The 27,007-nt window shown below is 41.0% G+C and overlaps 1 protein-coding gene and 1 long non-coding RNA gene across 4 annotated transcripts in view; both read right to left on the bottom strand.

Annotated features, from left to right (window-relative positions):
- CDH13 (cadherin 13) overlaps positions 1-27,007 on the bottom strand; it is a 1,164,256-nt gene that overhangs the window by 945,711 nt on the left and 191,538 nt on the right. The gene's annotated exons all lie outside the window — the stretch shown is intronic.
- LOC109023685 (uncharacterized) overlaps positions 14,121-27,007 on the bottom strand; it is a 57,766-nt gene continuing 44,879 nt past the window's right edge. The window contains exons 2-3 of the long non-coding RNA XR_002003149.4: positions 17,489-20,977; positions 14,121-14,506 (exon numbers count right to left, since the gene is read on the bottom strand). This is a non-coding gene — a long non-coding RNA (uncharacterized lncRNA). The remainder of the gene's footprint in view (positions 14,507-17,488; positions 20,978-27,007) is intronic.

The raw sequence follows: 27,007 nt of genomic DNA, 5'->3' as shown, positions 1-27,007 counted from the left end.
AAACGTTCATACAAACATTTGACCATCCTGAATTAAAAGGAATTTGAACAATTGCTCACTGAATGCCAACTGGATGTATTCTGAAGGACTCATGCATTGATGGAAGTAACATCTACTGACTGCCTACTGTGTGTCAGTGCCAAGACAATATACACAAATTGTCAATATACACAAAAAGGCAAGGTCCCTATCTTCAAGAAACACAGAACATTATAGGAAAGACTGACATGCTGATACCTTCTTTGAAAACACAACTTAAAAAGTTTAAGGGTGGAGTTAGTAATCTAATACAAGGATGCCCAACCCCCAGGCCATGGATGGGTATCCATCTGCAGCCTTTTAGGAACTGGACCACACAGCAAGAGGTGAGTGGCGGGCCCATGAGTGGGGCTGCGTCTGTATTTATAGCTGCTCCCCAGCACTTGCATTACCACCTGAGCTCCACCTCTGTTAGACCAGCAATAACATTAGAGTCTTATAGGAGCTTCGTGAACCGCACATGTAACGGATCTAGGTTGCATGCTCCTTCAGAAAATCTAATGCCTGATGATCTGTCACTGTCTCCCATCACCCTAGATGAGACTGTCTAGTTGCAGGAAAACAAGCTCAGGGCTCCCACTGATTCTGCACTCTGGTGACTTGTATAACTATTTCATTATATAAGGTAATAATAATAGAAATAAAATGTACGATAAATGTAATGTGCTTGAATCATCCCCAAATCCTCCCCTCCCCCATGTCCCTGGTACAAGGGAAAATTGTCTTCCATGAAACCAGTCCTAGTGCCAAAAAGTTGGGGACTTCTGACCTCATAGAAACAGCAAAATAGAGATTAGAATTAACTGAGTCCTCATGGAGGGGTGAGTAAGGTCACTGGAGAAAGCACTGTTCTGGACAACTCCCATTTAGCTGATTTTTACCTGTGCACTCATATTTTAAACAAATAAAGAGTGGTACAGTGTGAAGAACTACAAATGAGGATAGGCCTTGAACTCCCAAGGACTTGAAATTCAAGGACTACCATCATTTGTAGTCCTTGAACTGTCTCTTTGGTGCAGCTACTGGTTACTACTCAGAAGGACTCAGATGTCTCAAGATTGAGCTACCCTGATGATTAAAAAATTCCTTGTCTTTGATAACAACTTTTTAAAAGGCAAGAATTTTTGAGAAGATAGGAATTAAAAAGTAATTTAACTTAATATGCAAGTTTTCTTCTGTTTTACATTTGTAGAGTAGCATGCAAGATAATAATATAATATCTACACCAGGTATGGTGGCTCACACCTGTAATCCCTGCACTTTGGGAAGCCAAGGTGAGTGGATCACCCGAGGTCAGGAAAATCACTTAAACTCGGGAGGCGTAGGTTGCAGTGAGCTGAGACCACCCCACTACACCCCAGCCAACATGATAAAACCCCGTCTCTACTAAAAATACAAAAAATTAGCTGGACATAGTGGTGTGCACCTGTGATCTCAGCTACTTAGGAGGCTGAGGCAGGAAAATTGCTTGAACCCAGGAGGTGGAGGTTGCAGTGAGCTGAAATCACGCCACTGCACTCCAACCTGGGCAACAAGAGCAAAACTCCATCACACACACACACACACACACACACACATATATATGTGTGTGTGTGTGTATACATATATGTGTATATATATGTGTGTGTGTGTATATATATATATATAAGTAGAATGCAAGACTGGCTCAGATTTCAAGGGAGAAATACAGGGAGGGAGGGAATTCTTCTAGCAGTGAGGGGTACCCAAGGGGATCCTAGTGAGTGTTTAATGACCAGCTCCCCAAGAAATAAATGACTTGATTTGTGAGTTTTGACAATGTCCAGGGCATAAATGCTCCCATCATGGCTAATTTCAAGCTACTAATATGAAATCACTGAATACGGAGTTGTGAAGAGCTGTGTACAACCATCTTTCATGGGTTAAGCAGCTCCAGCATAGTAGGTATTCCAGTTCCTATTTCCAGATCACTTGGATTAAGAATGCTTCTGAATTTTTGTAGGACCTTCATGAACATAAACCATCATAACACTGTACCACAAAGTACAGCTTTGCTCTTTCCCAGAGTGAAATTTTGTAATAAGGGAAAGGGTTATACTATGTATGAGTTAAAACATCCTGGAAAACCCTTCCAGTAATGGAACAAAATGGGCCACCACAATTTTGGTTTTATAGTAAGAGAAAATGCAATGAATCCTTAACCATGGCTGTGTGTTATTTAAATATTGCTTTTGATGTTTTATCTGGAGTCCTAGCTCAAATGATCAGAGATAATCCTGCCTCCTGACATAATTAGGGAGCTGCTGCTTTGCTAAACTACAGGATAATCAATTTGACCTTGAAAGTTTGTCTATAGTGCCATAGTACTGTTCAGAACACAGACTTTTCAGCCACACTAGTATCTCCCATGATAGTTAAACACCAGCCACAGGCTTTGTTCCAAGGGCAAGCAAGCACTAACAGAGAGGCTGCAAAAAATCATGGCCGGCAGGTCCCATATGGCCACTGTATCCGCTAGATGGCCTTTAGCTTGTAGAGGCTGCCATTGAAATATCAAGGATTTTCACCGAGCGTCTGGATTTGGGACAGCTTTGAGCTTGGAGTCAAACAGGGCAACACTCCGTGGATGGTAAAGATGACCTCCTGATGGACAGGCCTCATTTCTAGATGTCCATAGGGCATGCATCCCATGTGTCCCCAGCAAGTACCATTTGCCTTCTGTCATCACACTTGCACTGCTGTTTGCCTTATACTCAACTAAAAGTGATTTTTGGTTTGTACTTATGTCTTCATATAGACTTTTCTTATACGCAAGCCTCCTCACTCATTGACACTAACTTTCTGACCTTGCCAAGCACCTGAGTTTCCACTCTTCATCTACCAACACTCATAGGAAAAGAGTCTTCCTTGAACAGCTGCAGAGAAGTCATTTGTGTTACAATGAAACTGCCACCACCATTAAAATGTCTCTAATATCTCCTTAAAGCAGCTTCCATATTTACTGTCATCTAGATCCTGGGAACCTGAATTAGCCTGCTCCATTATGCAAGTTTTTTTCTTTTTTTTTTTCTTTTGAGATGGATTCTCACTCCATCACCCAGGCTGCAGTGCAGTGGAGTGGTCTCAGCTCACTGCAACCTCCGCCTCCCGAGTTTAAGCGATTCTCCTGCCTCAGCCTCCCAAGTAGCTGGGGTTACAGGCACGTGCCACCATACCTGGCTATTTCTTTCGTGTTTTTAGTACAGACGAGGTTTCACCATATTTGTCAGGCTGGTCTCAAACTCCTGACCTCAAATGATCTGCCCACCTTGGCCTCCCAAAGTGCTGGGATTACAGGTGTGAGCCACCGCACCCGGCCAAGTTATTTTTTTTTTCCTTTTCAGAGCATCAGGCCCTCCCTCTTTAGCCCACTTGTTTGAAGGCAGAGACATTTTAGGGTGATAAAGGTGGCTTCATGTTGGTCTCCTCAGACTAAGGACATCGCCCTCCTCGGCTTCACCACAGTATCAAAACATCACCCTCTTCTCTAACCTCCTAAACCTGCTTGCCACTGAAAGCAAACAAAATTGGTGTATCTGAATACAGATTCAGTCATAAGCCCTCCTATTATCATTATAGCGTTAACTTTCATTGTGGGGAAGGTGGTCTCTTCTTCTCATCAAGCAAACCTTTGTCAGGTTTTGAACTAAAAAGGAAAAAATCATCTGAGCTGAAATAGTTTGAAGGAACATAACTTTTTCTTCTCATGTCTGTTTGAGTCCAGAAGTTCAATTACCTGAAATTTCATGAGTCAGTCCTTTGGATATTTTCAACCCAAGCTGGATTAATGTAATATTTCAAAGTGTCTGCTAATCCTACTGCTCTTTCAAAGTAAGCCTGATTTTTCTTATGGAAAAATAGCATACCTCTCCTGTACTAGAATTTGGAAGAAAAGGGATCATCTTCAAAAATTATGCAGTGTAAAATATGATAACGTGAAGAGCCTCTACAGTAGGCTGGGGGACTACACTAGAGTCTCCTTGGCTTGTCAAACATCAGCTACAAACTTTGTTCCAAGGGCAAATAAGCTCTAGCAGAGAGGCGCACATGGCGATGGCCACGGACCCCATCTGGCCACTGTATTTATTCATTGGCCAGCAAAGCCGTTATCCAAGTTGGGGGTACTGAGGACCAGAATGAAGGTAATTGGAGCAGGGCCAAGGGAGGAGACAGGGATGGGTTCTAGTTAGGAAGATTAATCATCCTGATTTACTGGGACTGTCTAGGTTTCGGTTTTAGAGGTCCCATATCCCAGGAAACTCTGCACTGCCAGGTATCTTAATCCCAGCAGGAAACTGATGGCACACGCAAATTGAGCTATGTGACAAGAGATGGACGCAGGAACCAGCAAAAGTACAGTCAGAGTCAAGGAAAAGGGGCCCACAGCATAAAGCAACATGCCAGTAATAATGGGGCACCTTTCCCACATCTAAGCCTAGAGGGCCAGGGGAGTAAACAATTTCCAGACCCAAAAGATGCAGCCACATGGAGGGGGCTCCCTGAGAAGAAATGTAACCCCCAATGGAAGGACACAGCAGCCTGCAGAGATTTATTCTCCTCTCTCCCTCTGAGTTCTTGTCCCAATCCTCCACTGGCTAAACCATTGATTGGCAAATCAAAGCCCACGGGCCACATCTTAGCCCATTGTCAGTTTTTGTAAATAAAGTTTTATTGGAACACGACCATGCTCATTGGTTTACCGATTGTGTATGTCTGCTTTCATGCTACAATGGCAGAGTAGAGTAGTGTAGCTGCCCAGAGACTAGATGGCCTGCAAAGTCTGAAAATTTATTATCTGGCCCTTTGGGAAAGTTTGCAGACTTGTGGGCTGAACCCACTGAAAGCCAGAGGGCAGGGACCTTTATATAAGGCCAGAGCAAGGTGAAGTCAGCTAAAGAATGAACCGCCTGGAGAGGCCAGTGAAGTGACCCATCACACTTGTCACCTATGACATCAATCACAGAATGAGAGAAGTACTGGGACAACCTAGGCCAAAAAGGTGAAAACAGAGGTCCCCACAATGACTTTGAGTATAAACAAAACCATCAACTTATTAAGCAGCCCTCTGTGAACCAGGTTTTTTTTAAATTAGGCTCATGCAGAGAAGGCACAATTGAGGAAAGATGAGATTTGGAAAGCGCAGAAGCAATGAGCATCTTCATGATATTACTATTACTTTGGTGAATTTCTCTGTAAGTTCAATATTTTCTAAAAACTTTTTTCAACATTCAAAGACACTACTTTAAGTCAATAAACAGGAAGGATATGGGGGCTTCATTTGTTCTTTGGGACACAGGAAAATACATATAGTAATTCCCAATATCCATGAGGCAAATATTGAACACCTACCACCTGTCCATCCCTATAGTGGACACTAGTGATAACACAGTAAATGGGACGGGCATGTTCTTCCGCCAGAAAAATATATCCTCCTTCTAGTGGAGATACCCATGAACAAGAATAAAAGAAGGACAAAGGATAACTTTAGAATGATAATTCCATTAGAGAAATTAGAACTCAGTGATGGGAACACGCAAGCATCTGCAATGAAAAGGGTGAGGACTTGGTCATGGAGAACTCAGGGGAAGAGCTTTCAAAACAGAGGCAGCTGCTAGCACCAAGGTAAGGCTTTGGGGCCAGGATCTGCGGGGTGATGGGAGGAATGTCAGGTTGGTTAACGGGTAGTACTGGGGATGAAGCCAGAGAGTTAGTAGGGGCCTTATGACCTCTCGTCCTGGGCAGAAAAGAGCTACGAAGCAGATTGCAGACTGCAATGTTGGAAAGGCCTGCTTGAAAGGTTGGCCCTTGGCTGGCATCTGGGAACTTGGGTTTGGAGAGTATTCCCACGCCCATAACTGGTAAGAGTGGCTCCAAGTGCCTAATGTTTGTATGAATTATTCGGTTTATGCTGAACTCTTGCTTTTCTTCCGGGAGTCAGGAATGTTGCTATTATCAGGCAGAGGCTGCCTATGTGACCAGCTCGATGAGCTTCCAGTAAAAACTCGGGCACTGAGTCTCCAGTGAGCTTTCCTCATAGAAACCATTTCACACACGGTGTCACCATATGTTGCTTGGGGGAGTTAAGCACATCCTGTGTGACTGCATTGGGAGGGGATTGTGGAAATCTTGTAACTCATTTCCTCCAGACTTCGCTCATAGGCCTTTGCCCTTTGCTGATTTCACTTTGTATATTTTCACCATAATAAATCTGAACCATGAGTCCTCCTTGGGGATCAAGGAAGCTGGGGGTGGCCTTGGGGACCTCTAGGTCTTCCTAGGACTAGGGGATCAAGGAACCTGGGGGTTTTCTTGAGGACCTCTGACATAAGTGATGGATCTGAATTTCATTCATTTGTTCTGTGCCAGAAACCAGGGGGGAGCACTTTACATGGACTTTTCCCCGTAATCCTCACCACAAGCCTCTGAGGTAGGCAAACTCTCCCCATCCTCACCACCACTATTTTACAGATAAAGTAATTAAGATTAAGATAGTTTCAGCTTCTCATGGGAGGTCACCCCGCTGAGCCTGAGGGAAAATCCACATGGCCTAACTCCCACTTCCCACCATTCACCCTCTGGGCTCACCCACAGTGCCCAAACTGCCTGCGGAAAATACAGGGACGCTTTTGCATGTTTGTTTGACTTCCACCTCGATGGGTTGCCCATTTTAAGACTTTAATCTATTTTATCATGAGATGCTCCAGCAAAGCTCATTCAAGCTCCACCTCTTAATCTTGATAGTGAATTTGAGCCTTTGTTATAAGAAAGACTATTAAGATTTGGCAACAAGATTCTTCAAGGGTGATAAATATCCCTTTAAAGGGACTGCATATTCACTGACTGAATAACTCTGTCCTAAAAATGAAAGTCACACTTGGAGAATGGAAAGGTGGGTTATGAAAATGCAGATTAGAATGACTATGGGTAGAAATGAATTCGCCTCATCTTCCCATGAAGTATGAGTTGGGGTAGAGCCTTTCTAAGCTGAGCCCAGGTGTACCACAGAATGCAGGAAGTCGGCATCAGCAGGCTCATCATCGTGGGCTGTGATGTCTGCTGTTTGAAGGCAGCAGTGAAAAATGCCAAGACGCTGTCATTTCCATTATCCCGGAACTTATCTGTGCTCTTCTGAAGATGAAGATCTCTGTAGGCCTAACATCCTTTCTCATCAGTATTCCTCAAAGTGGGATACATACACCCACTTTGGCATATCATGTAATTTTAGGCAGTATACTGAGATGAACATTGTTAATGTTAATAATTATGTCTTGGCCAGGCACAGTGGCTCATGCCTGTAATCCTAGCACTTTGGGAGGCCAAGGCGGGTGGATCACCTGAGGTCAGCAGTTCAAGACCAGCCTGCTTAACATGGTGAAACCCAGTCTCTACTAAAAATACAGAAAAATAACTGGGCGTGGTGGTGGGCACCTGTAATCCCAGCTACTTGGGAAGCTAAGGCAGGAGAATCGCTTGAACCCAGGAGGTGGAGGTTGCAGTGAGCCGAGATCGCGCCACTGCACTCCAGCCTGGGCGCCACTGCACTCCAGTCTGGGCAACAAGAGTGAAACTCCATTTCAAAAAAACAAAAACAAACAAACAAAATGCAAAATGAAGCATCTTTCACATGCAAAGTTCATATTCACACTTAGGGCCCTGAAAAGCCACATGGGAAGAATGCATTTCAAACATTCTACCAGATACACATGACACATGCTGTGAGTGAATCATGGCAAATTCTGACATGCGGGACCTGAGCGATGAGGCTTTGCTACATGAGGAGCCTCAAGAGCCTGGAGCTGTTTTCTCCTGGGGGTGTTAGTAGCAGAGACTTCCTGGTGTGATCAAGACATATATTCATTTTATTGTCATAGACTGATGGAGCTGATGAGACTCTGGCCAAGAATTAAATGTCCGTGGTTTGCTGGAGGCAAACATGCATATGGATTGATCATCACAGCAGGGCACTTCTGGCTTCCTCCTGTGCATGAGTTGAGACCAGCAAAACTAGGGAAACTTCTATCTGGAGAACAGGAGCAGGGAGGCCGCTGATCAGGCCTGTGGAGGGACAGAGCATTTCCTCATAAGCTGGGAGCATAGGACTGTATGCACCTACTGCCCCTGGCGTGTTAAATAACCAGCAGTGGAATTGCAAATGATTGAGCAAGGGTAAGGCCAGAAAGACGAGCATTTTATCAAATCAAGGGCTACAGCAACTGAATTCACTTTCCCCAGGAAGCACATCCCAGGAAATTTGCTGGGTGGGTACAGTATTTGCAACTTGGAATATGGTCCCTCCAGCTAAAATTGGGGTAGCTTTGGAGTTTAAATCCAGGTGCCATGTGACCTTAAAAAGGAAGAAGAGACCAAGATTTATACAGAGCATTCCCTGTGAATGTCAGAAGGAGCATAAATTGGTTCCAGCTCTCTAGAGCTGCCACTGTCCAATGCGGCAGCCACCGGTCACATGTGCCTATTAAAACCCCTGAAATGTGGTGAGTCCAAATTAAGAGGTGCTGTTAAGTGCAAAATGCACACTGGATTTTAAAGACATGGTATGAAAAAAGAATGTAAAATATTTCATTCGCAATTTCTATATTACCTACACGTTGCAGTGATACTACTTGAATATATTGGGTTAAAGAAAACACACTACAATTAACATCACCTGTTTCTTTTTACTTCTTTTAGCAGAGCTATCGGAAAATTTAAAATTATATATGTGGCTTTGATGACTCCAGAGCAGGCCTGAGCAAACTTTTTCTTAAAGAGCCAGCAGTAAATATGTTAGGTTTTGTGGGCCAAGAGGCAAAATTAAGGATTTTATGTAGCCATTATATAAGCATTTAAAATGCAACCACTTAAAAATGTAAAAACCATTTTAGCCTGCTAGTTGTCCACACACAAGTGGCAGGCTGGATTTGGCCCTCAGATCAGAGTTTGCAGACCCCTTTCCAGAGCATAATACTGTGCAAAATTTCCAGTGAATATCCCCATGGACCCAGCAAGCTCACTTCTGCGCAGCCAAGTGTGTGAGCAGACAGACATTTATCAGGCAGACAAGGGGGCTGACCACTGTGAAGAAACAGGCTCAGACCCAAAGCTGGTCAGCTGCTAAGAGGCAAAGTATAACTCGACCCACAGTGGCTGTGGGCTGTGGGTGGCTGCAAAGCTTGTGTTCTTAATGACTACGCTTCACCAATGGAAGGCACCTCTTTATTTTTTTCTTTTCTTTTTTTTTAGAGAGGGAAACTTTCTCATGGCTGTATGACTAAGTCACATAAACCTGATCTCCTTCTTGGCCCTGAATCGATGCTCTTTGAATAGATAGATAAAGGAAAGAAATGCCTGCATGTTTAGGGGCCTCCTCGTGGTGGTTTTGAAATCTCTCTCTTGCCTCTGTTTCAGTACAAATGACCAAGAATTGACTAGAGCTCAGCCATCTAATGCAGGCCCCTGCTTTTCATGCACAAGGCAATGACCTTTAAATTCATCTGAAAGATGTGTCAGCCTATCTGGTGAGAAGAAATGGATCTCCCAGGGTCCGGTAGTTTGCCTTCAGTGCATCAAGAGTTAATCCTCTCATGCTGAGGGTTATTAATATAAAAAATACAAAGCAATCATATCTTATCTTTTGAAAGCAGATGAGCTGGCTAGCGCTGAATTGAGAAAATTATTATTTATTAAAAATGAGATAGTCATGGGCCGGTGACTAACCTGATTGGGTTCAGAGACAATTCCCCACCCACAAGGTAAGTAATACATTTCTCGAGAAAGGTGTTTTGTTAAATACAAAATGCAGTAGCATTATTATTCATCTGCTCTTGGCTCACATGTCGATCTTTTCACATTATAATCGCATCAACCATGAAGAAACCCTCACCGTAGCCACACACCGTTTTCCCTCCCCAGTAGCTGCTGTACTGTGGACTTGCACAGAGCCAGGGCTTCCTTCAACCCTGGTTCTGGCTTAAGTGTCCCCTGAGAATTCCAGACAAGGATGCAGTAGATTGAAAACAGATTCCATGAAGTCACTAGGTTGACATTAGGCTATTCCCTGGACAGATGGAAGAACAGAGGGGGAGAGAAGGGAATCATTTTCCATCTTCATTAACTGCACAAGCAACGGAAAGCCCTGGAATGGTTAAGGGAGGTCCAGAAGGGAAGCATTCAGACCATGCTTTGCAAACTCAGCATTTGACAACATAGTGAATTCATGGGGATCAGAATCACACAGCAACAGGCTGTTGGGTTCCTGGGTTGAATTTAGACTGTGAAGTCAAGCAAACCTGGCTTTGAATCCCCACGCCACAATTTACTATCTATGCAACTTCCACAGAGGCACTTTCTTTTCCATAAGAGCTGAAGTTGGATACCTCCATGAAAATGTCAGTGAGAATTATTTTGCAGGATCATTGGAAGGATGAAAGAAGAAGCACATTAATGTCCTCAGCACACAGTAAGACAGTGCTACATAATTACTCATGGTATGAACACATTTGAAATCAGAAAACCCTGAATATCCGAAACATTTGTTTTTTAGATGAATTAGACAAGGCTCTTGGGAGACGGGTCTGAGTTCACTGGTCTCTCACATTGGCTCTCCTTCTGTCTGCCATCTGGGAGTGTTACCACAACACACTGACTCTTTTCAGGGTAAAAAGGTATAACTGTAAGATGGGAATTTTGTGGCATATTTTTGCAGCTCACTCACATAACACATATTGCTAATCCATGGCTGCAGTTCTATGATGTAGGCTGGATCCAACATCAGAATCTCCCAAAGCAGCCTCTTAAGCATCTGCTGCCAAATAATGGAAGCTGTCATCTGAATCAAAATCTGCTTATGTTCCTTGGTGCAGTTAAATTCAGATACTATTTCAGCGATTGTCACCCAGTAGATGCCCAAGAAGGTCATTATCTTTCTATCTATTTACATTTCAGAATATATAGTTATTTGTACCAGGCTGACTGATCCGGATGCAAAAGCTTACTGTAACATGGCTATGTTACTGAAACAATTTCATATCGTTGCTATATTTTGTTTTGTTTCGTTTTGTGGTGATAATAGTTGAAAAGAATGTTTAAGATTCATTTTTTTTTTGCTGGGAATCTTGCACATGATTTGTAAATGTAATTATAACTGTGGATAGTGACAGCCTGTAACTATGTTTAATAGACTGTATTTTCTTATTTTCATCCAGATTTTTACAACCATGTTGGTAGAGCAACACAATAAGGAGGATGAGAAGGAGGAAGGAGAGGAGGAGGAGGAGGAAGAAGAGATGAAAAGTCACACCTAAGTCGTAAGTACCTACTTGCTCTAAAACACTGAAAACTATGAAAAAGACAATGCATTAATTAAGGTTGAAAATCAAGCTTAGATATTGCAAAACTTATTTTCTAACTGGTTTCATGTTCATAATTAATGGTTAATATTCTGCCATTTATAAAGTATTAAAATAAACAGTGGTTTAATGAGATTTCACTAGGCCACTTGCAAGCACTCAATCAAATCTTATTTTCAATATCTGAAAAATGTCTCCTTGACTCTTAATGCATTTAGGGTCAACAGTAACATCTTCATACATAAAATATTCCATTCTGCTTTTAAAGAAGAGGTAATTATAAGATAAGGGTCACACAGAAGGTCGAAGTTTTGTGTAACTTCTATTCTAATTAATTTATCATATGTGGGACTTTGCTTTGGCTTCCAAGTGTTGATCTTTTATAGCTATCACATTCCATGTGATAATGAGTTTTATTCTTTCAAAAGGTCATCCTTGATATAATTTCACCATTAACAGAGGGAACCTGTGAGCATGGGTTTACCTAGATATGGTTGCTTCCTGGAAAGTCATTCCACAAAGTCTTGGGTCTGTTTTGCCCTTAGATGTCATTTAAAAACCAAACGGGCCAAGTCATTTAAACAAAAGGTGAGAAATTCCATTAATCATTAGGAAGACTGACTTCACAATCCTGGCCCCATGGAACAATGTGGAGCAGAGAAATATTTGTATCTGAGAATTTGTTTTCTTTCTTCCTCTTCTGTCTCATAAGTGAAATGACCTGGACATTATTGTTATTTTGTTGGGTATTGATTTGCTTGTTGGTTCTCTTCGGGTAGTGTGGTCCACAGCTGGGGTCCTCACCTCAGCCCCTTTATTGTTAGGAATCCTTTGTGTCATTGTTGGAATTGTTTCCTTTGATGCTTCTTATTACTTGAAAGATTTTGGTCTTCCAAGCAAACTGCATTTATTAAGAAAAAGTTATGTCATTTCCCAGGATCTCCCAACCCCCAGCACTTTAAAAAAAATGAAAGATATATAATTATCAAATAGAAGCTTCTTAGATAATCAACCAAACTGAATTGTTAGGATTCTGGCTGAAAGCAGAGAAACTTGATACCGACCTAGCTAAGGATAAATGTATGGTTTCAGCCTGGGGTTTCTGAAATGCTAATGATTGGCAAATCACCATCACTGACTGCAAAGAAGCCCCTGGATTAATGCTTCTCAAATGCCACTGTGTATGCAAATCACCTGGAATCTTGTGAAAATATAGATTCCTATTCAACAGGTCTGGTGCGGGGCCTAGGTGCTGCATTTCTGACAAGTGCTCAGGTGATGCTGAAGCTGCTTGGTCCATGGACCACGCATTGGGAAGCAGTGCTCTAGACAATAAAGGAGAGCAAGCAGAGAAGGGGGCCATAGCTTCAGCTCAGTTTCAGCTCTGCGGAAGATTTGCTAAGCACCCTCTCTATACCAGGCCCATTATAACACAAGATACACTTTCATATAAAATATAGTAATAGGACAGTTTTTCTTCCAATGACTTATTCTATATCTTGTCACATCGAAGTACCACACATTTCAGACAAGAGCCAGGCTATGCCCAGGTTGGGATTATTTTCATGGTCATGGTAATATGCATGTAAGACTATTTTTACTGGCCTTCTTTTATGCATAAAACAAGGTATTGGTCTATTCAACAAACATGTGTCAATACAGCTATGAAGCGCTAAAAGAAACAGACATAGTCCATGCCATCATGGCATGTCAAGCTGAGAAGACATTGAGCAGGTAAGAACACAAATTAATGTCATTACATATAAGATGAGTGTTAGGAAAGAAGAGAGCACATCCTTACATCTTCTAAGTACTCCCACCCCTCACCATTCACAAGCAAATGACACTGTAGATCCTCTTTTTACTTTCACTGTATCACTCCCCATTTGTTCAAGAAATGGTCATTGTGCCAGGCACTATACCCATTTCATAGTGTGACGACAACACTGTTCACTGCCCATGGGGACCATGATGAATCTCAGGAGAGAAAAGATGCTCAACTCTGTAATCCCTACTCAAGAGTCAACACCAGGTATGTCATAACAGAGCCTAGCACAGTACCTCTAATAGTACTTGCATTCAAACACATATTTTTGAATGGATAAATGAATGGAGTTATCGATAAGTACCAAGTGTCCTCCCTGTAGTGTGAATCAGAAAAGGGGCAAGATAGGGGCTTTTATTATAAGTTTCACACGCGGACAGAATGGGCTATGGATCCCAGCCCTGCCACCATTCAGCTCTCAAAAACTTTGCTCCCTCATCTGGGGGGAAAAAAAGTAGTAACAATAACATTTTTACTGTAGGACTGCTGTAGGATTAAATGAGATATATCTATGAAATGTTTACTCAAGAGCTTGGCAAAGGAAGAAAGTTCGGCACATAGTAATGTTGGTTACTCTAAACATCGTCTTTATTACTATTTTCCTAACAATTGTTATGGAAGTGCCATCTGAAATGGTCCTCAAAGGAGATGACGCCTTTTGACAAATGGAAATGATGAGAAAGCTTCAGCAGAGAAAACAAATCTTTAAGAATCAGATTATTGCTTACACATTCAATAAATACGCCACTGGTTATTTGTGCTTGCCAGGGAATTAGGTGAAGATTAATTAATATTTATAAAGTATTTTGATATCCATGTAATATCTAGTAAGCAATTAGTTCTGTAACGCAAAGCCAACTCCTTTTACATACCAAACAATGTAAAACAAACCGAATACAGCTGTGTAAGAAGGAACGGAATTTCATTAACTCATGTTGCAGGAAATATATAGCTGGTTGGTTTCCCCCTCTTTCCCTTTCAGTAATCTTCTTGCTGATTTTCTCTATCTTCCGACTGCACTTTTCCACCCTACCCCCTGCAGCCCCAAATCAAATTATTTCCTCTTGGGTAGCCGTGAAAACAGAAATGGGATAAAAGTAAATGCAATACTGGCCCCTCCAGCCTGGAAGGTGTTTCAAGCCCAAGAGTATATAACAGTCAATGGCTTAACAGGCAAGCAGACAGGGCTCCCAAAGTGTGTATTTCCATATCCATCATCCTAGTCAGGCGGTATGAAAGGTTATACGCTCCCTTAATGTGATCCACACGGAGAATAACCCTGGGGCAGAAGGAGAGGGGATAAAAAGAAAATTAAGTCAAAATAAAAGATGTGTTCCTCCTCGACTTGTGCCTCCTCAGTCTCTCCAGTCCACTCATGTATATATATTGCCAACCCAGAATGACTTGACTCTGATGAAGAAAAGGTTCTCCCACCCCACTCCAACCAGTCTCCATGGACCACCCTTACTTCTGCACAATGTATTGTTTCATATCCATGAATTCCATGTGTCCACCTTTTTTCTAAAGCCCATCGCTCTAGCCTAAGGTATCCAATCTTGTGTTCACTGTGGAAGTCTCTGGTCTATGAAACTTTATCTAAAAGGTTAGCACAATTGTCCCTTGGTATCTGTGAGGGACTGATTCCAGGATTTTTCTCAAATACCAAAATACCCTATGTAAAATGGCATAGTATTCGCATGTAATCTATACATATCCTCCTGTACACTTTAAATTATTTCTAGATTACTTATAATACCTAATACAATGTAAATGCTATGAAAATAGTTGTACTGTGTTTTTATTTGTATTATTTTTTCTTTGAATGTGTGTGTATATATATATACACACACACACAAACATATATTTTGTGTGTGTGTATATATATACACACACATATATACATACAGGTATATATATGTATATATATACATGTATATATGTGTGTATATATATACATGTATATATATGTGTGTGTATATATATGTATATGTGTGTGTATATATACATGTATATATATGTGTGTGTATATATACATGTATATATATGTGTGTGTATATATACATGTATATATATATGTGTGTGTATATATACATGTGTATATATGTGTGTATATATATACATGTATATATATGTATATATATACACATGTATATATATACATGTATATATGTATATATATACACATGTATATATACACATGTGTATATATATACATGTATATATACACATGTGTATATATATACATGTATATATATACATATATATATACACATGTGTATATATATACATGTATATATATATATACACACACACACAAACACATCTATTTTTATTTTTATTTTAGACAGACCCTTGTTCTGTTGCCCAGGCTGGAGTGCAGTGGTGTGATCTCACTGCAACCTCTGCCTCCCGGGATCAAGCAATTCTCCTGCCTCAGCCGCCTGAGTAGCTGGGATTAGGTGGGATTACAGGTGCCCGCCAACATTCCTAGCTGAGGTTTCTATTTTTAGTGAATTGGGGTTTCACTATGTTGGCCAGGCTAGTACTGAACTCCTGGCCTCAAGTCATCTGTTTGCCTTGGCCTCCCAAAGTGTTGGGATTACAGGCGTGAGCCACCACACTCGGCCAGAGGATATTTTTGATCCACAGTTCATTGAATCCGCAGATGTGGAGCCTGTGGATATGAAGGGCTGACTGTGTGTGAAACAGACATAAAAAGAGTCTTCATGGCAGAGGCAATGTTGCGGCCCAACCTTTTCTCTAACCCTTGCCGTCTCTTCCTCAACACAGCTCCAGAAATGGTTCTGTGATGGTACTGAAAACCTTGATCTCATAGAAAGCTGTCTAATCAAATACAACAGAGCCTATCAGACTCAACCCATCCAGAAAGTGCTTCCTCTCTAACCTCTCATAATAGGATGACCAACTGTCTCTGTTTGTCTAGAACTGAGAGGTTTCCTGGAGTGTGAGACTCTCTGTGTCAAAAGTGGGACAGAATTGGGCAAACCAGGATGACTGGATACTCTACTCCTACTCTGCCTTGCAAGGTAGAGTATTCTAACTCCATTAGTGTGACAAATCAGTGAATGACCAGGCACTTCTGGCTCCGTGTCATACTCATACCACATCTGACCATCCTACACCATAAATCTCACTACTATTTTCCCTTTACCATTATTGTTCTGCTCAAATAACCCAACCACTATGGGGCCTATTTTCATCAAGTAAAAAAGGGCATTCATGCTGAGAATCTTTATGAAGCCATTTTAGGTCAGATTCTCCCCAGAGGTTCCATGTCCTTCCTCACTTTACCAACAATAGTGACTTTCTTGAGGTTAAAGATGAAAGGGCTCAGACGTTGCCCAGTAGGAAGTTAGCCTAGCTTTGTCTACAGATGGACTCTAGTCCACAGTATACTCCTAAAAAGGGCGGGACCTACTCTTCTATCCACCCTCACTTACAGAGCCCAAGACTCACATCATCACTGCCTCATGAAATTCATCACAGCCTCTCCCCATCATTTGGTGAGGTTCTTTGTTCAGAACCTCGGGCTCCACCTCCCTCACTCTGTGAGTGGCAGACATTTGCTTGACCCCTTCACACCTTAAAGACACCCAATGCCTCCAGATCCAGTACCTAAAGCCCTCTTGTGGCCAAACAATACATTATTATGCAAAATAGTAAAGATGAAGACATCCTATTAGAAGGGAATTCACACGATGCTTATGCCACTATCTCTCTGTCTGGAAAATTACAAACCTAAACTTTATCCATTTCTAAGAGTCCAACAACTACATTTTACTATATTAACCGTATTATTTTTTAAAAAAATAATTAGCACTAGCAGAACAAGGCTAAGGCTGTGTTGCCTGAATCAGATATGGGCCAAATGTGTCCACTGTTAGAAATAACCCCTACTTTATCATCAGGCAGAGGATAAGCAAAACATGCCAGGGGCTGGATGAATTCTTCCAAAGCCAGCCATGTGGGCATTTTCCTGTAATTAGCTCAATTGTGCATTCTTAGTACCTTTCCCAAGTCCCCTGAGAGTTGACTGTAGTCTTTCTCAGCTTCTCTAGCTGCTGTAACTTGAAAACCTGCCTCACCCTTCCTGTGGTCAATGTCTGCTAAAACCACATTTTAATCACATTTAGATGTGTATGCTCAATATCTCTAAATTATCTGAGGAACCTGCCAAACTGTTTCACCAGCAAATCCACTAAGTTACTTACAAATCAAAAAAGCTTATGGAACAAATTACCACATTCAGTAATTTACAGGCACTCTTCATTGTACGAAGCAATTTAAAATTACTGGAGCACTTCGCCTTTTCCCCCTGTAAGTGCTTCAATCTGGAAGTGATTGGGACTCTATTCCTGAGATGAGCAAGGTAATTTAACATTTTGGAGGACTTTTTATACATATGCATATAATAAAAACACCTATTTTAATAATGATTAGGATGCTGATCATGTACAGAACTGCACGATTTAAAATTACCAACATGTTTCAATTACATCAATGCTTCAAGTTTGGGATTGAATTCGATATTGTATGTAGGAAATAAAAAAACACACAACCATTTCATGCACTCATCCCTACTCATTATAAAAATTAGAATTTCAACTTGGACAATTTAAGCACCTGCCATATAGAAGCCACTGCAATTCTCAAGCAGTCTAACTTCATGAGAAAGCAACCCTCTGATTTCAAGATTTCATTTGGCTATTGTGTGGCTGTTTATCGCAAAGTACTTCAGAATCAGAGGCATCTCTCTGTTAGTAGACAATGCATCTTAAAAATATTTGTTGGGCCAGACACGGTGACTCAAGCCTGTAATTCCAGCACTTTGGGAGGCTGAGGTGGGCAGATCATGAGATCAGGAGATCGAGACCATCCTGGCCAACATGGTGAAACCCCGACTCTACTAAAAAATACAAAAGATTAGCTCGGTGCGGTGGGGTGCGTGTGTAGTCCCAGCTACTTGGGAGGCTGAGGCAGGGGAATCACTTGAACCCAGGAGGCAGAGGTTGCAGTGAGCCAAGATCGCACCACTGCACTCCAGCCTGGTGACAGAGTGAGAGGTTGCCTCAAAAACAAAAAAAAAAATTGTTAAGGCTGGGCACAGTGGCTTGCGCCTGTAATCCCTGCACTGTGGGAGGCTGAGGCGGGTGGATCACCTGAGGTCAGGAAATTGAGACCATCCTGGCCAACATGGTGAAACCCCATCTCTACTAATAACACAAAAAATTAGCCGGGCATGGTGGTGCATGCTTGTAATCCCAGCTATTTGGGAGGCTGAGGCAGGAGAATTGCCTGAACCCAGGAGGTGGAGGTTGCAGTGAGCCAAGATCGTGCCACTGCAGTCACTCCAGCCGGGACAACAGAGGGAGACTCTCTTTGGAAAAAAAAAAAAAAAGTTAATATTGTTTAGAGCTAAGAGGAAATAAGCCAAGAAGATTTCAGTTCTCACTAGATAAAACACTTTCAGGTAATGAGAATTTCTTGTTTCATTTTGTTTTTTTGAAGTATCAAGAAAAAGAATGAGGTACTTTGCTACTAGAAAGTGAGGCATTATTTAAAAGATGGCACAATACAAAGCAGACTCCTGGTATTTTCCTGGTGAATTCAGGTTGTGAAAACAAAGTCAGGGAGGGTGGCTGAGAAGTGGGTGCACCTTACTGCTTTGGAAGGACTAAGGTAAAACACGCCTGCGCTGTCTGACCATTTTCTTCAAATCATCGATAAAAAGCCCTTAGAAAAAGAAGAAAGTTCTTTGCCCCTGTTAATTTTTTTGGCTAAATTTTTAGTATTGGAGAGTTCAAGAAAACATCAAAGTGGAGAGAATCATATGATGAACTTCTCTGTATCCATCACTCAACCTCAATATTAAACTCACGGCTACCATTAGCTCACCTGAGCACACATCCACTGACCCCTTCCACAGATTTTCTTAAAGAAAATTCTAGATATCATATGATTTCATCTATAAATATTTAGAAGGTATCTGTAAAAGATTAAAAGTATTTTTTTTAACAGAAGCACCATGCATTATCATAACTGAACAAATACTAATGAGATTTTCTAAATGGTAGCAAACATCTAGTCCTTGTTCATATTATTCTAACAAATTTTTTTGCAGTCTATTTTTAAATCAGAATCCAAATTAGAACCAAAAATTATGATTGATACATCTCTTATGTTTTTTAATTCATCCAGCCTCCTGTTCATGTATAATTCTTTTGTCTTTGCAACATTGTGTTGAATCATTTGGATTGTTTCCACAGTGGAAGTTCGCAGATTGCATCTCTGTGGTGTCATTTAACATGTTTGCCTGTCCACTGTGTTTCCTACAAATAGATATATCCTGGAGTCTGGATCAGATTCAGGTGCAGTATTTTTGGCTCAAGACTAGGTGGTGTTGTGAACATACTTCAGGAGATACAAATGTCAGGTGGTCTTTCTTTTTATTGATGGTTACTGCCTAGATATATTAATTTAGTAAGAATTGCAAATTCATTATATTCTAATTCTGCCATTTTTTCATTGCTTATTACCTAGAAAGAGAAACTCTCTTCATCAACTAGTTAATTATTTCTACAAGGAATTCTGAAAACAAAGGCAGGATAGTTGTTTATGTGTTTTTTTCCTTTCCGTTTCTAAAATAATGAGATGGTCTCTATCATCTTTGTAAGGTAACCTATAAATAATTTTGTTTTTCCCCTATCATTATGAACTTATGTATTTAAACAGATTTAGTGTATTTAAATCCATTGAAATTACTTATTTTGTTTTGAGGCTCAAATTATCTCATCTTTGAGCTACTGATACTGGCTTCTTTAAATGACATGACCCTAATGACATCTCATAGCCTCTCTGCTTCTTGGTATGACAAGATTTTACAGATTCTTCTTGTTTATTTCCTGCCTCAAATATAAACTCAATCATTTTCTCAAGAGAGCTTGGTTTCTTTTGCTAGAAAATGATTACTAGTGACCATAATCTATTTGCTGAGGAAGTTTATTGCTATTGGGTTGGTCACTGTTTCTGGGGCTTTTTAGTAGACAGAGAATACATGAATTTCTAAGATAAAACACCTAATAAATTCATATATATAATTCCACTTCCAATTCTCTAGCATTTTAAATTAATCTCGGTGGTCTTATATCTGCATCTTCTTCCTCCCATACTTCAATATTCTAGTTCTCCAAATTAACATATACATTTATCTTTCAATACACACAATATTATACTATATTTTATATATCAATAAATATACCAACACTACCTCCAAAAGCAGTATTATTGAAAATACTTTAAGATTTCCCTTTGCAGTTGTTTTGGTTTTTGGTTTTCAATTGTCTTTAATGGACAGAGTCAAATAACTGTGTTTTAAAATAACTAGGGGTAGTTCCTATCAAGTGGTTATGCCAGCATCTTGAGTAAACACTTAGGTTCAATTGTTTCTCTGACTTTTGAATTTTAGAATAGGCTTTTTATTTCATTTTGTTTTCAAATTCATGAAACAATTTTTTTTAAAAAAATATGACTTTTTTTCCCTATCTCTTCAGCCTTTATTTCATGCTTTTCACTTTAGGTAACTGCGTCAGATTATATATTCCAGTAACGGCCACAGCAACATTTTTTGCCATATCTCCTCTTCCAGACCTTATCATTTTCTCACTAGGAGGTAAAGTCCATCCCCTTCCCCTGCTGCCCCACTTTTCTTGAACCTGGGTGGGCCTTATATCTGCCAAGAAAAAAAGAAATGTGGCAAAGGTGACACTGTGTGGCTTCTGAGACTAAGTCATAAAAGGTAGTACAGCTTTCCAGCCTCTCTCTCGGAATAGGCATCTTTGGAGCCTCAGGCCGACTTGTAAAACATACAGCTACCTGTAAGCCTTGGTGCTGGAGAGACCATAGAGAGATGTCAAGGCAGCCTTAGCAGTTCCAGCCTCAACCCTCAGAGGTTTGTCTCTCTGTTCCACACCCAGGTCTATGAGCGAGCGCACTTCCAGATGACTGCAGCCTCAGCCACTGACTGCAAGCCCATCAGAAGCCCTGAGATCCACCTAGCGGAGCCCAGACAATCCCTACACTGTGAGAGACAATAATAAAATGGTGTTGACATTTTAAGGCACTAATTTGCTTCAAAATAAGTAGATAGACTGGGCATGGTGGCTTATGCCTATAATCTCAGCACTTCCGGAGGCCAATGTGGGAGGACGGCTTGAGCCCAGAAGTTCAAGACTAACCTGGGTAACACAGGGAGACCCAATTTCTACAGAAAAATTAAAAATTAGCCAGGTGTGGCGGTGCACACCTGTAGTCTCAGCTATTCAGAAGGCTAAGGCACGAGGATCTCTTGAGCAGAAGGTGAAGGCTACAGTGAGCTTTGATCGCACCACTGCACTCCAGCCTGAGTGACAGAATGAGACCCTGTTTATACAAAGAAAAAAGATAACTGTAACAGTAACTATTTTTTTTAAAAAAATGATTTAACCTTTTATTTTTTAAAAAAGTAAATTTGTATGTAAATGTGTATCCCCCCAAAGACAGGCAGTAACACACAATTTTCTCCATCTTACTTTTTCCGCCTTAAAAATATATCCGAACATTATCCCAAATAGCCTACAGCCCTATTCCTCATTCCCTTTTAGAGCTGCACAGTACTTATTTGTGTAGACATTCCATTGTTTATTCAACCTGTGTTCTTTTGATAGACATTTGGAAGGATTCAAGTTTTATTTATTTTTTTATATTGCATATATTGCTGTATTACATAGCCTTGTGTCCCTGGGTAATCTTTTGATTGCTGTTAATGTCACTTGTTTCAATGGGGTGAGGCAAATGTCTGTCGAGGTCAAATAAGTTAATTCACACAAAGTCCTTGGAGCAGGGTCTATCCTGTAGTAAGAACTCAATACCCATTAGCCATAGGCATTACTAAGGAAGACCCTTTTGGTTCTATGGATGGGAACAAAGTCAGTGAGGAACATGGTTCCCTTTGCCACACATTCTTATATCACTGGAGGTGCAATCCCCAGGATTAGGAAGCATAGATGGTCCAAGGGGACCATACATTCCTTCAAGCCCTTGTTCTTCCCTCCTCCTGAAACCATTTTCTTTCACCTGGCCCCTTGCCTTTCTAAATCCTACACTTCATTTGAGGTTCAGAGCAAGTATTTATTTTTAGGGGAGCCCTCAACGACCATCCCCAGTCCCCAAACAGGGTCATAGTCCTTTATTGTTTAAGGTCAGGGAATATTACTCTCCTTCTTTCAAGTCATTGATTCATGTTTGTAGTTGAGACATCTGTAAGTAGTGTTATTTGATAAAGTTTTCTTCCCTTGTAGTCAGCAAGCTCCATGACTGTCTGTGCCACTTTTAAGCCCAGCATCCAAGCCCAGGTTTGCATGGTCAAGGCTCTAACCAATTATGGAAAGAAGGAGTGTGGATAGGGCAGATCTCTTGCATCTAGAGCCAGACTTGCAAGGCCCCACAGAGCTCACCCTGAGGCTGAATTCACCAAGGGGCATGGGCCAACTTCAAGCCTGGGAAATTCACTTATCTGCCTCGAATCGTCTCATTAGTATAAATTTTAAAAATAGCCTTATGCCAATATTATAAAGACAATTTCCTCTTGGAAAGAACACTTACTCATTTGCCTTAAACAGTCATTAATGTTCCAAATTCCCCCTCAGAATTTCATGTCAATGGTCCTATAGGGAATTTAAAAGTAAAACCAGAAAAATAATGATGTGGGGAAAATGTCAGATGAGCACTGTGAATGCATTACAGACCTTCAGCTAATGTTGTTGCTGCTGAAGTTCAAGGATTAAGTAGTCATCAGTTTGCAACCTTTCACAGGAGCCCATCCCTCTCTGACAGCGGCTGGTCTCCAGCTTTCCAATAATGATCATTTCCGCTGTAACTGATGGCCTCATCTAATGAGGAGATCATTGTTAAAAGTCACCAAGCTCACCCCTCATTGGTAGAGGCAGGTCCCACAGACTTACCGGGACAGACTCCACCAGAGAAAGGGCAGGCATATTCATGTGAATGAAAATAATCTACCACATTTTTTGCAGTCAAACGTCAGTTGTTATACTCCAATAAGAAAATGGAATATTTACCTTCAGGGCCAGATCTAGGAAATCCAGGGCATAAATGTATAATCCTTAATAAAGAACATCTTTTCAGACCAAAATCCTTGGGGTGGTTATAGTGTGAGTCTCACATTTACATCAAGAATGTTTTGGGGTAGGAACCCTGTCTATGTCTTTCATTTCTATAGCCTTAGTGCTGATCACAGACCTGTCATGTAGCAGATAATCAATAAAAATGTGTTCCATGAATAAATGAATGGTTTCTTTCCATAGCCTGGGCTCTGAAAATAACTGCAGTGCAGTTCCAGAAGCAGGATGCCTGTGTTCAAATCCTGCCTCCATCACTAACCAATTATAAAACTGTGGGGAGATTACTTAAATTCTCTGTGCCTCAGTTTCATTACCTGTAAAATGGACATAAATTAGTTCCTACCCCAAAGGGTTGTAAGGATTAAATGTGCTAATATCCGTGAAGCATTTAGAACAGTGTCTGAGGCATTACCAGGGCACCACATATAAGCTCTTCCTGGTGTTTTATGAGTACCAACGTAAACGTGTTCTCAGTACCCAATGTGTGCCGGTCTCTGTGCTTGGTGCTTTCCATACACTATTGACTATTTCAACTCCTTTGTGGTGGTGCTGTCATTTTAAAGAGGAGCAGTAAAAACAAATCAATGATATTTAATCATTCCCACTTCCCCACATTGCAGATATCCTTATCCCTGTTTTAAATTTGAAGGAGCTAAGAGATGCTGGTGAGTGTTCACATTAATGACATGTGCAGGGAACAGCCAGGAACACTCCTGGCTCATCTGACTGCTGTGTTCTCCTCTACTGCTGCTGCTGTTTCTCGGAACCACTTCTCAGATAAATTTTAACACTAGCCAGTTGCTCCACCTAGGATCCCAGCATCCATCTAGCCCTCATTCTGCTCTGCTTTTTCTATTCCCATTGCATATATCACCTTCTAAAATACTATGTGACTTATTTATATATTAGTTGTCTCTTCTGCTAGAATGTCAGTTCTACAAGCATAGGGATCTTTGCCTTATTTATTCATTGATGTATTCCAAGTGCCTAAAAACTGCCTGGAAAAGCATAGGCATTCAATACATTTTGAAGAAGAAAGAAGGAGAAAGGATGGACTTGCCTCCCTCCCCTTGAGTGCTCTCCAGTCCCTGCCCAGTGGCATCTCCTCTTGGGTAACTCTGTCAACATTCATGCAGGTGTCTTAATTTCCTCTGTCTCCCATGTTGCCCTCCCTGAAACACAGTGTGGCTAGAGGTAGGGAAAGGGAGGGGTAGCCCAGAAGTTAGGGAAGTCTCCTTCCCAGAAGGGCCAAGCCTGGGACAAAAGAGCTGGAAGAACAGTGGGACAGGCAGCTTAGAAGCTTCCTGTATAACAAAAGGGGGAGGACTTCATCACTCCCTAGTCCATGCCTTTCTCATAGTAATTCCAGCATTTGTTAATTTGAGAATCAGCATTTGATACTACAATCTGTGTCACTGTCCCTGGCTGGTGGCTGAAAAGGTTCAATACCTCCTTTATCTGGAAAGTTACTTGAAATATGCCTTCATGCTTAGCAGGCTAAAATATGTTATCCGATTAATTTAGATCAATTAATTGATTGTTTTTGTAATTATAGGATTACTCACCTAGCAATCAGAAGATTACTTTGTGGCAATAAAAACACTCTAAACAATGAAATTTATCCAATCGCTATGTGGAATGTGCATTTTTCTGTCTCTCATAAAACTCAATCTTGTGTTCTTTAGTATTGAATAAATAGAAGCAATCACACATGCCAGATGATTTTGCTGAAAGAATGTCCACACAATCTTCGACAGCACCTCCTGGCAAAGCCGCAGTTTATGATTACTGATCCTCAAAAAGCACTCAGAGGGGAGCAAGTTCTGTCACTGAAAATGTTTTATAAAGGCATAACTCATTTTACCGTTAGCCATGTTTTCTTCCTTTTGCAAAGTTATGACACCACTAACAGCAGACTTGGTGTTTGTATGCAGACATATGAATATGCAAATGCAACACCAGAGAGAAAGGCATTTACAAAGACTTGCCCTAGATGACTTGCATGCCGGTGAGAGATGCCTGTGGCCGGATGTGAGGCACCATCACTGCCTTTTTTTGTAAAATGCCCCATTTCTACAGCTATGAAGCCAAAGGTACAGTGGGCCTTTTGAGCACCTCTAAAAGGTAAATGTTGGCTATCATAACTTTAAATGAAAAGCAAAATCTTTTTGCTTCCCCGCCTCTTTCTAAAAAACTCCTACCCATCCTTCAAGAGGTCCCTCAAATGTTATTCCCTCTTGTATGTGCTCATATAACTTTTTCTTTTATGGAAATTATCACTTTATGTCGTAATCATATTTTCTGTTTTCTGTGAGTAGCTCGATAAACATACTTAGGGTTCCTTCTTTTTTTTTGTTGTTTTGCTCTCTTTCTGTTAACATCTTTTAAGCATTGGAAGAAAGTGGTCTTTTTTGTCTTTTAGTCCTCAGTTTGAATATCAGCTTCACAACTTACTAGCTACGTGAACTTGGCCGGGCAACTTCAAGTTTTAGAGACTCAAATTCCTCATCTACGTAACAGAAACAATGGCAGCAAATGCAGAGCAGGGTTGTGATCTACTTAAGAAGGGAAACTACATGTAAATCTCCACACACACACACAACCATACATGTATGAGTGAATACATTCATATATAAACATATATGTGCATTGTGCGTATAGTCATGTATGTATGCATGCAAATATGTGCATACATCTACAACTCTATACATGTGTATACCTATGCATTTCTATAAAAATGTATGAGTGTATACATACATATAGATATACATGCATTTATAATTATAGGTGTGTGCATACGTGCATGTATGCATGCATTTGTATGTAAACATATATGTATATGTATAGGTATATTCATGCATGCGTGCATGCTTTTATATACAACTATATGTGGTTTTTCATTTGATTTTTTGAGATGGAGTCTCACTCTGTGGCCCAGGCTGAAGTGCAGTGGTGTGATTGTGGCTTACAGCAACCTCTGCCTCCTGAGTTCAAGTGATTCTCCCACCTCAGCCTCCTGAGTAGCTGGGACTACAGGTGTGCACCACCACACCTGGCTATTTTTTTGTATTTTTAGCAAAGACAGGGTTTCATCATTTTGGCCAGGCTGGTCTTGAACTCCTGACCTCAGGTGATCCCCCACCTCGGCCTCCCAAAGTGCTGGAGTTACAGGTGTAAGCCACTGCACCCACTCTATATTTGTATGTATATATGTGTGCGCATTTAAGTGTAACTATATATTTCTGTGTGTATGTGAATATTTTGTCACTGTTATATTTATCATCCCTTCTCCTTGGAGGTAACTGGGGCCTAGAGTGTACATTCCACTGGGCTTATTGTGCAGTCAATGGATTCAGCAGAAACCATTCCTAAAGACAGTGAGCACGCTGAGCTAAGAAGAGCTGCTCATTAATGCACAGAGCCATACAGAGGGGTGGACCTGTATGGCCACTGGGTGTAGGGCTGGATAGAAGCTTATGAGAGAAAACCTTCTCCAAGTCCAGAGACATGGTCAGAAAAAGGAACAGGTACCTGCAGTGGAGGCGAAGGGTGATAAAGAGAAATGAAAGGAGAATCAAGAC

Source organism: Gorilla gorilla, chromosome 18 (assembly GCF_029281585.2).
Source record: "Gorilla gorilla gorilla isolate KB3781 chromosome 18, NHGRI_mGorGor1-v2.1_pri, whole genome shotgun sequence".
Lineage (NCBI taxonomy): Eukaryota > Metazoa > Chordata > Mammalia > Primates > Hominidae > Gorilla > Gorilla gorilla.
The sequence above is the reverse complement of the archived record's forward strand: the minus strand, read 5'-3'. Positions and strand labels throughout refer to the sequence as shown.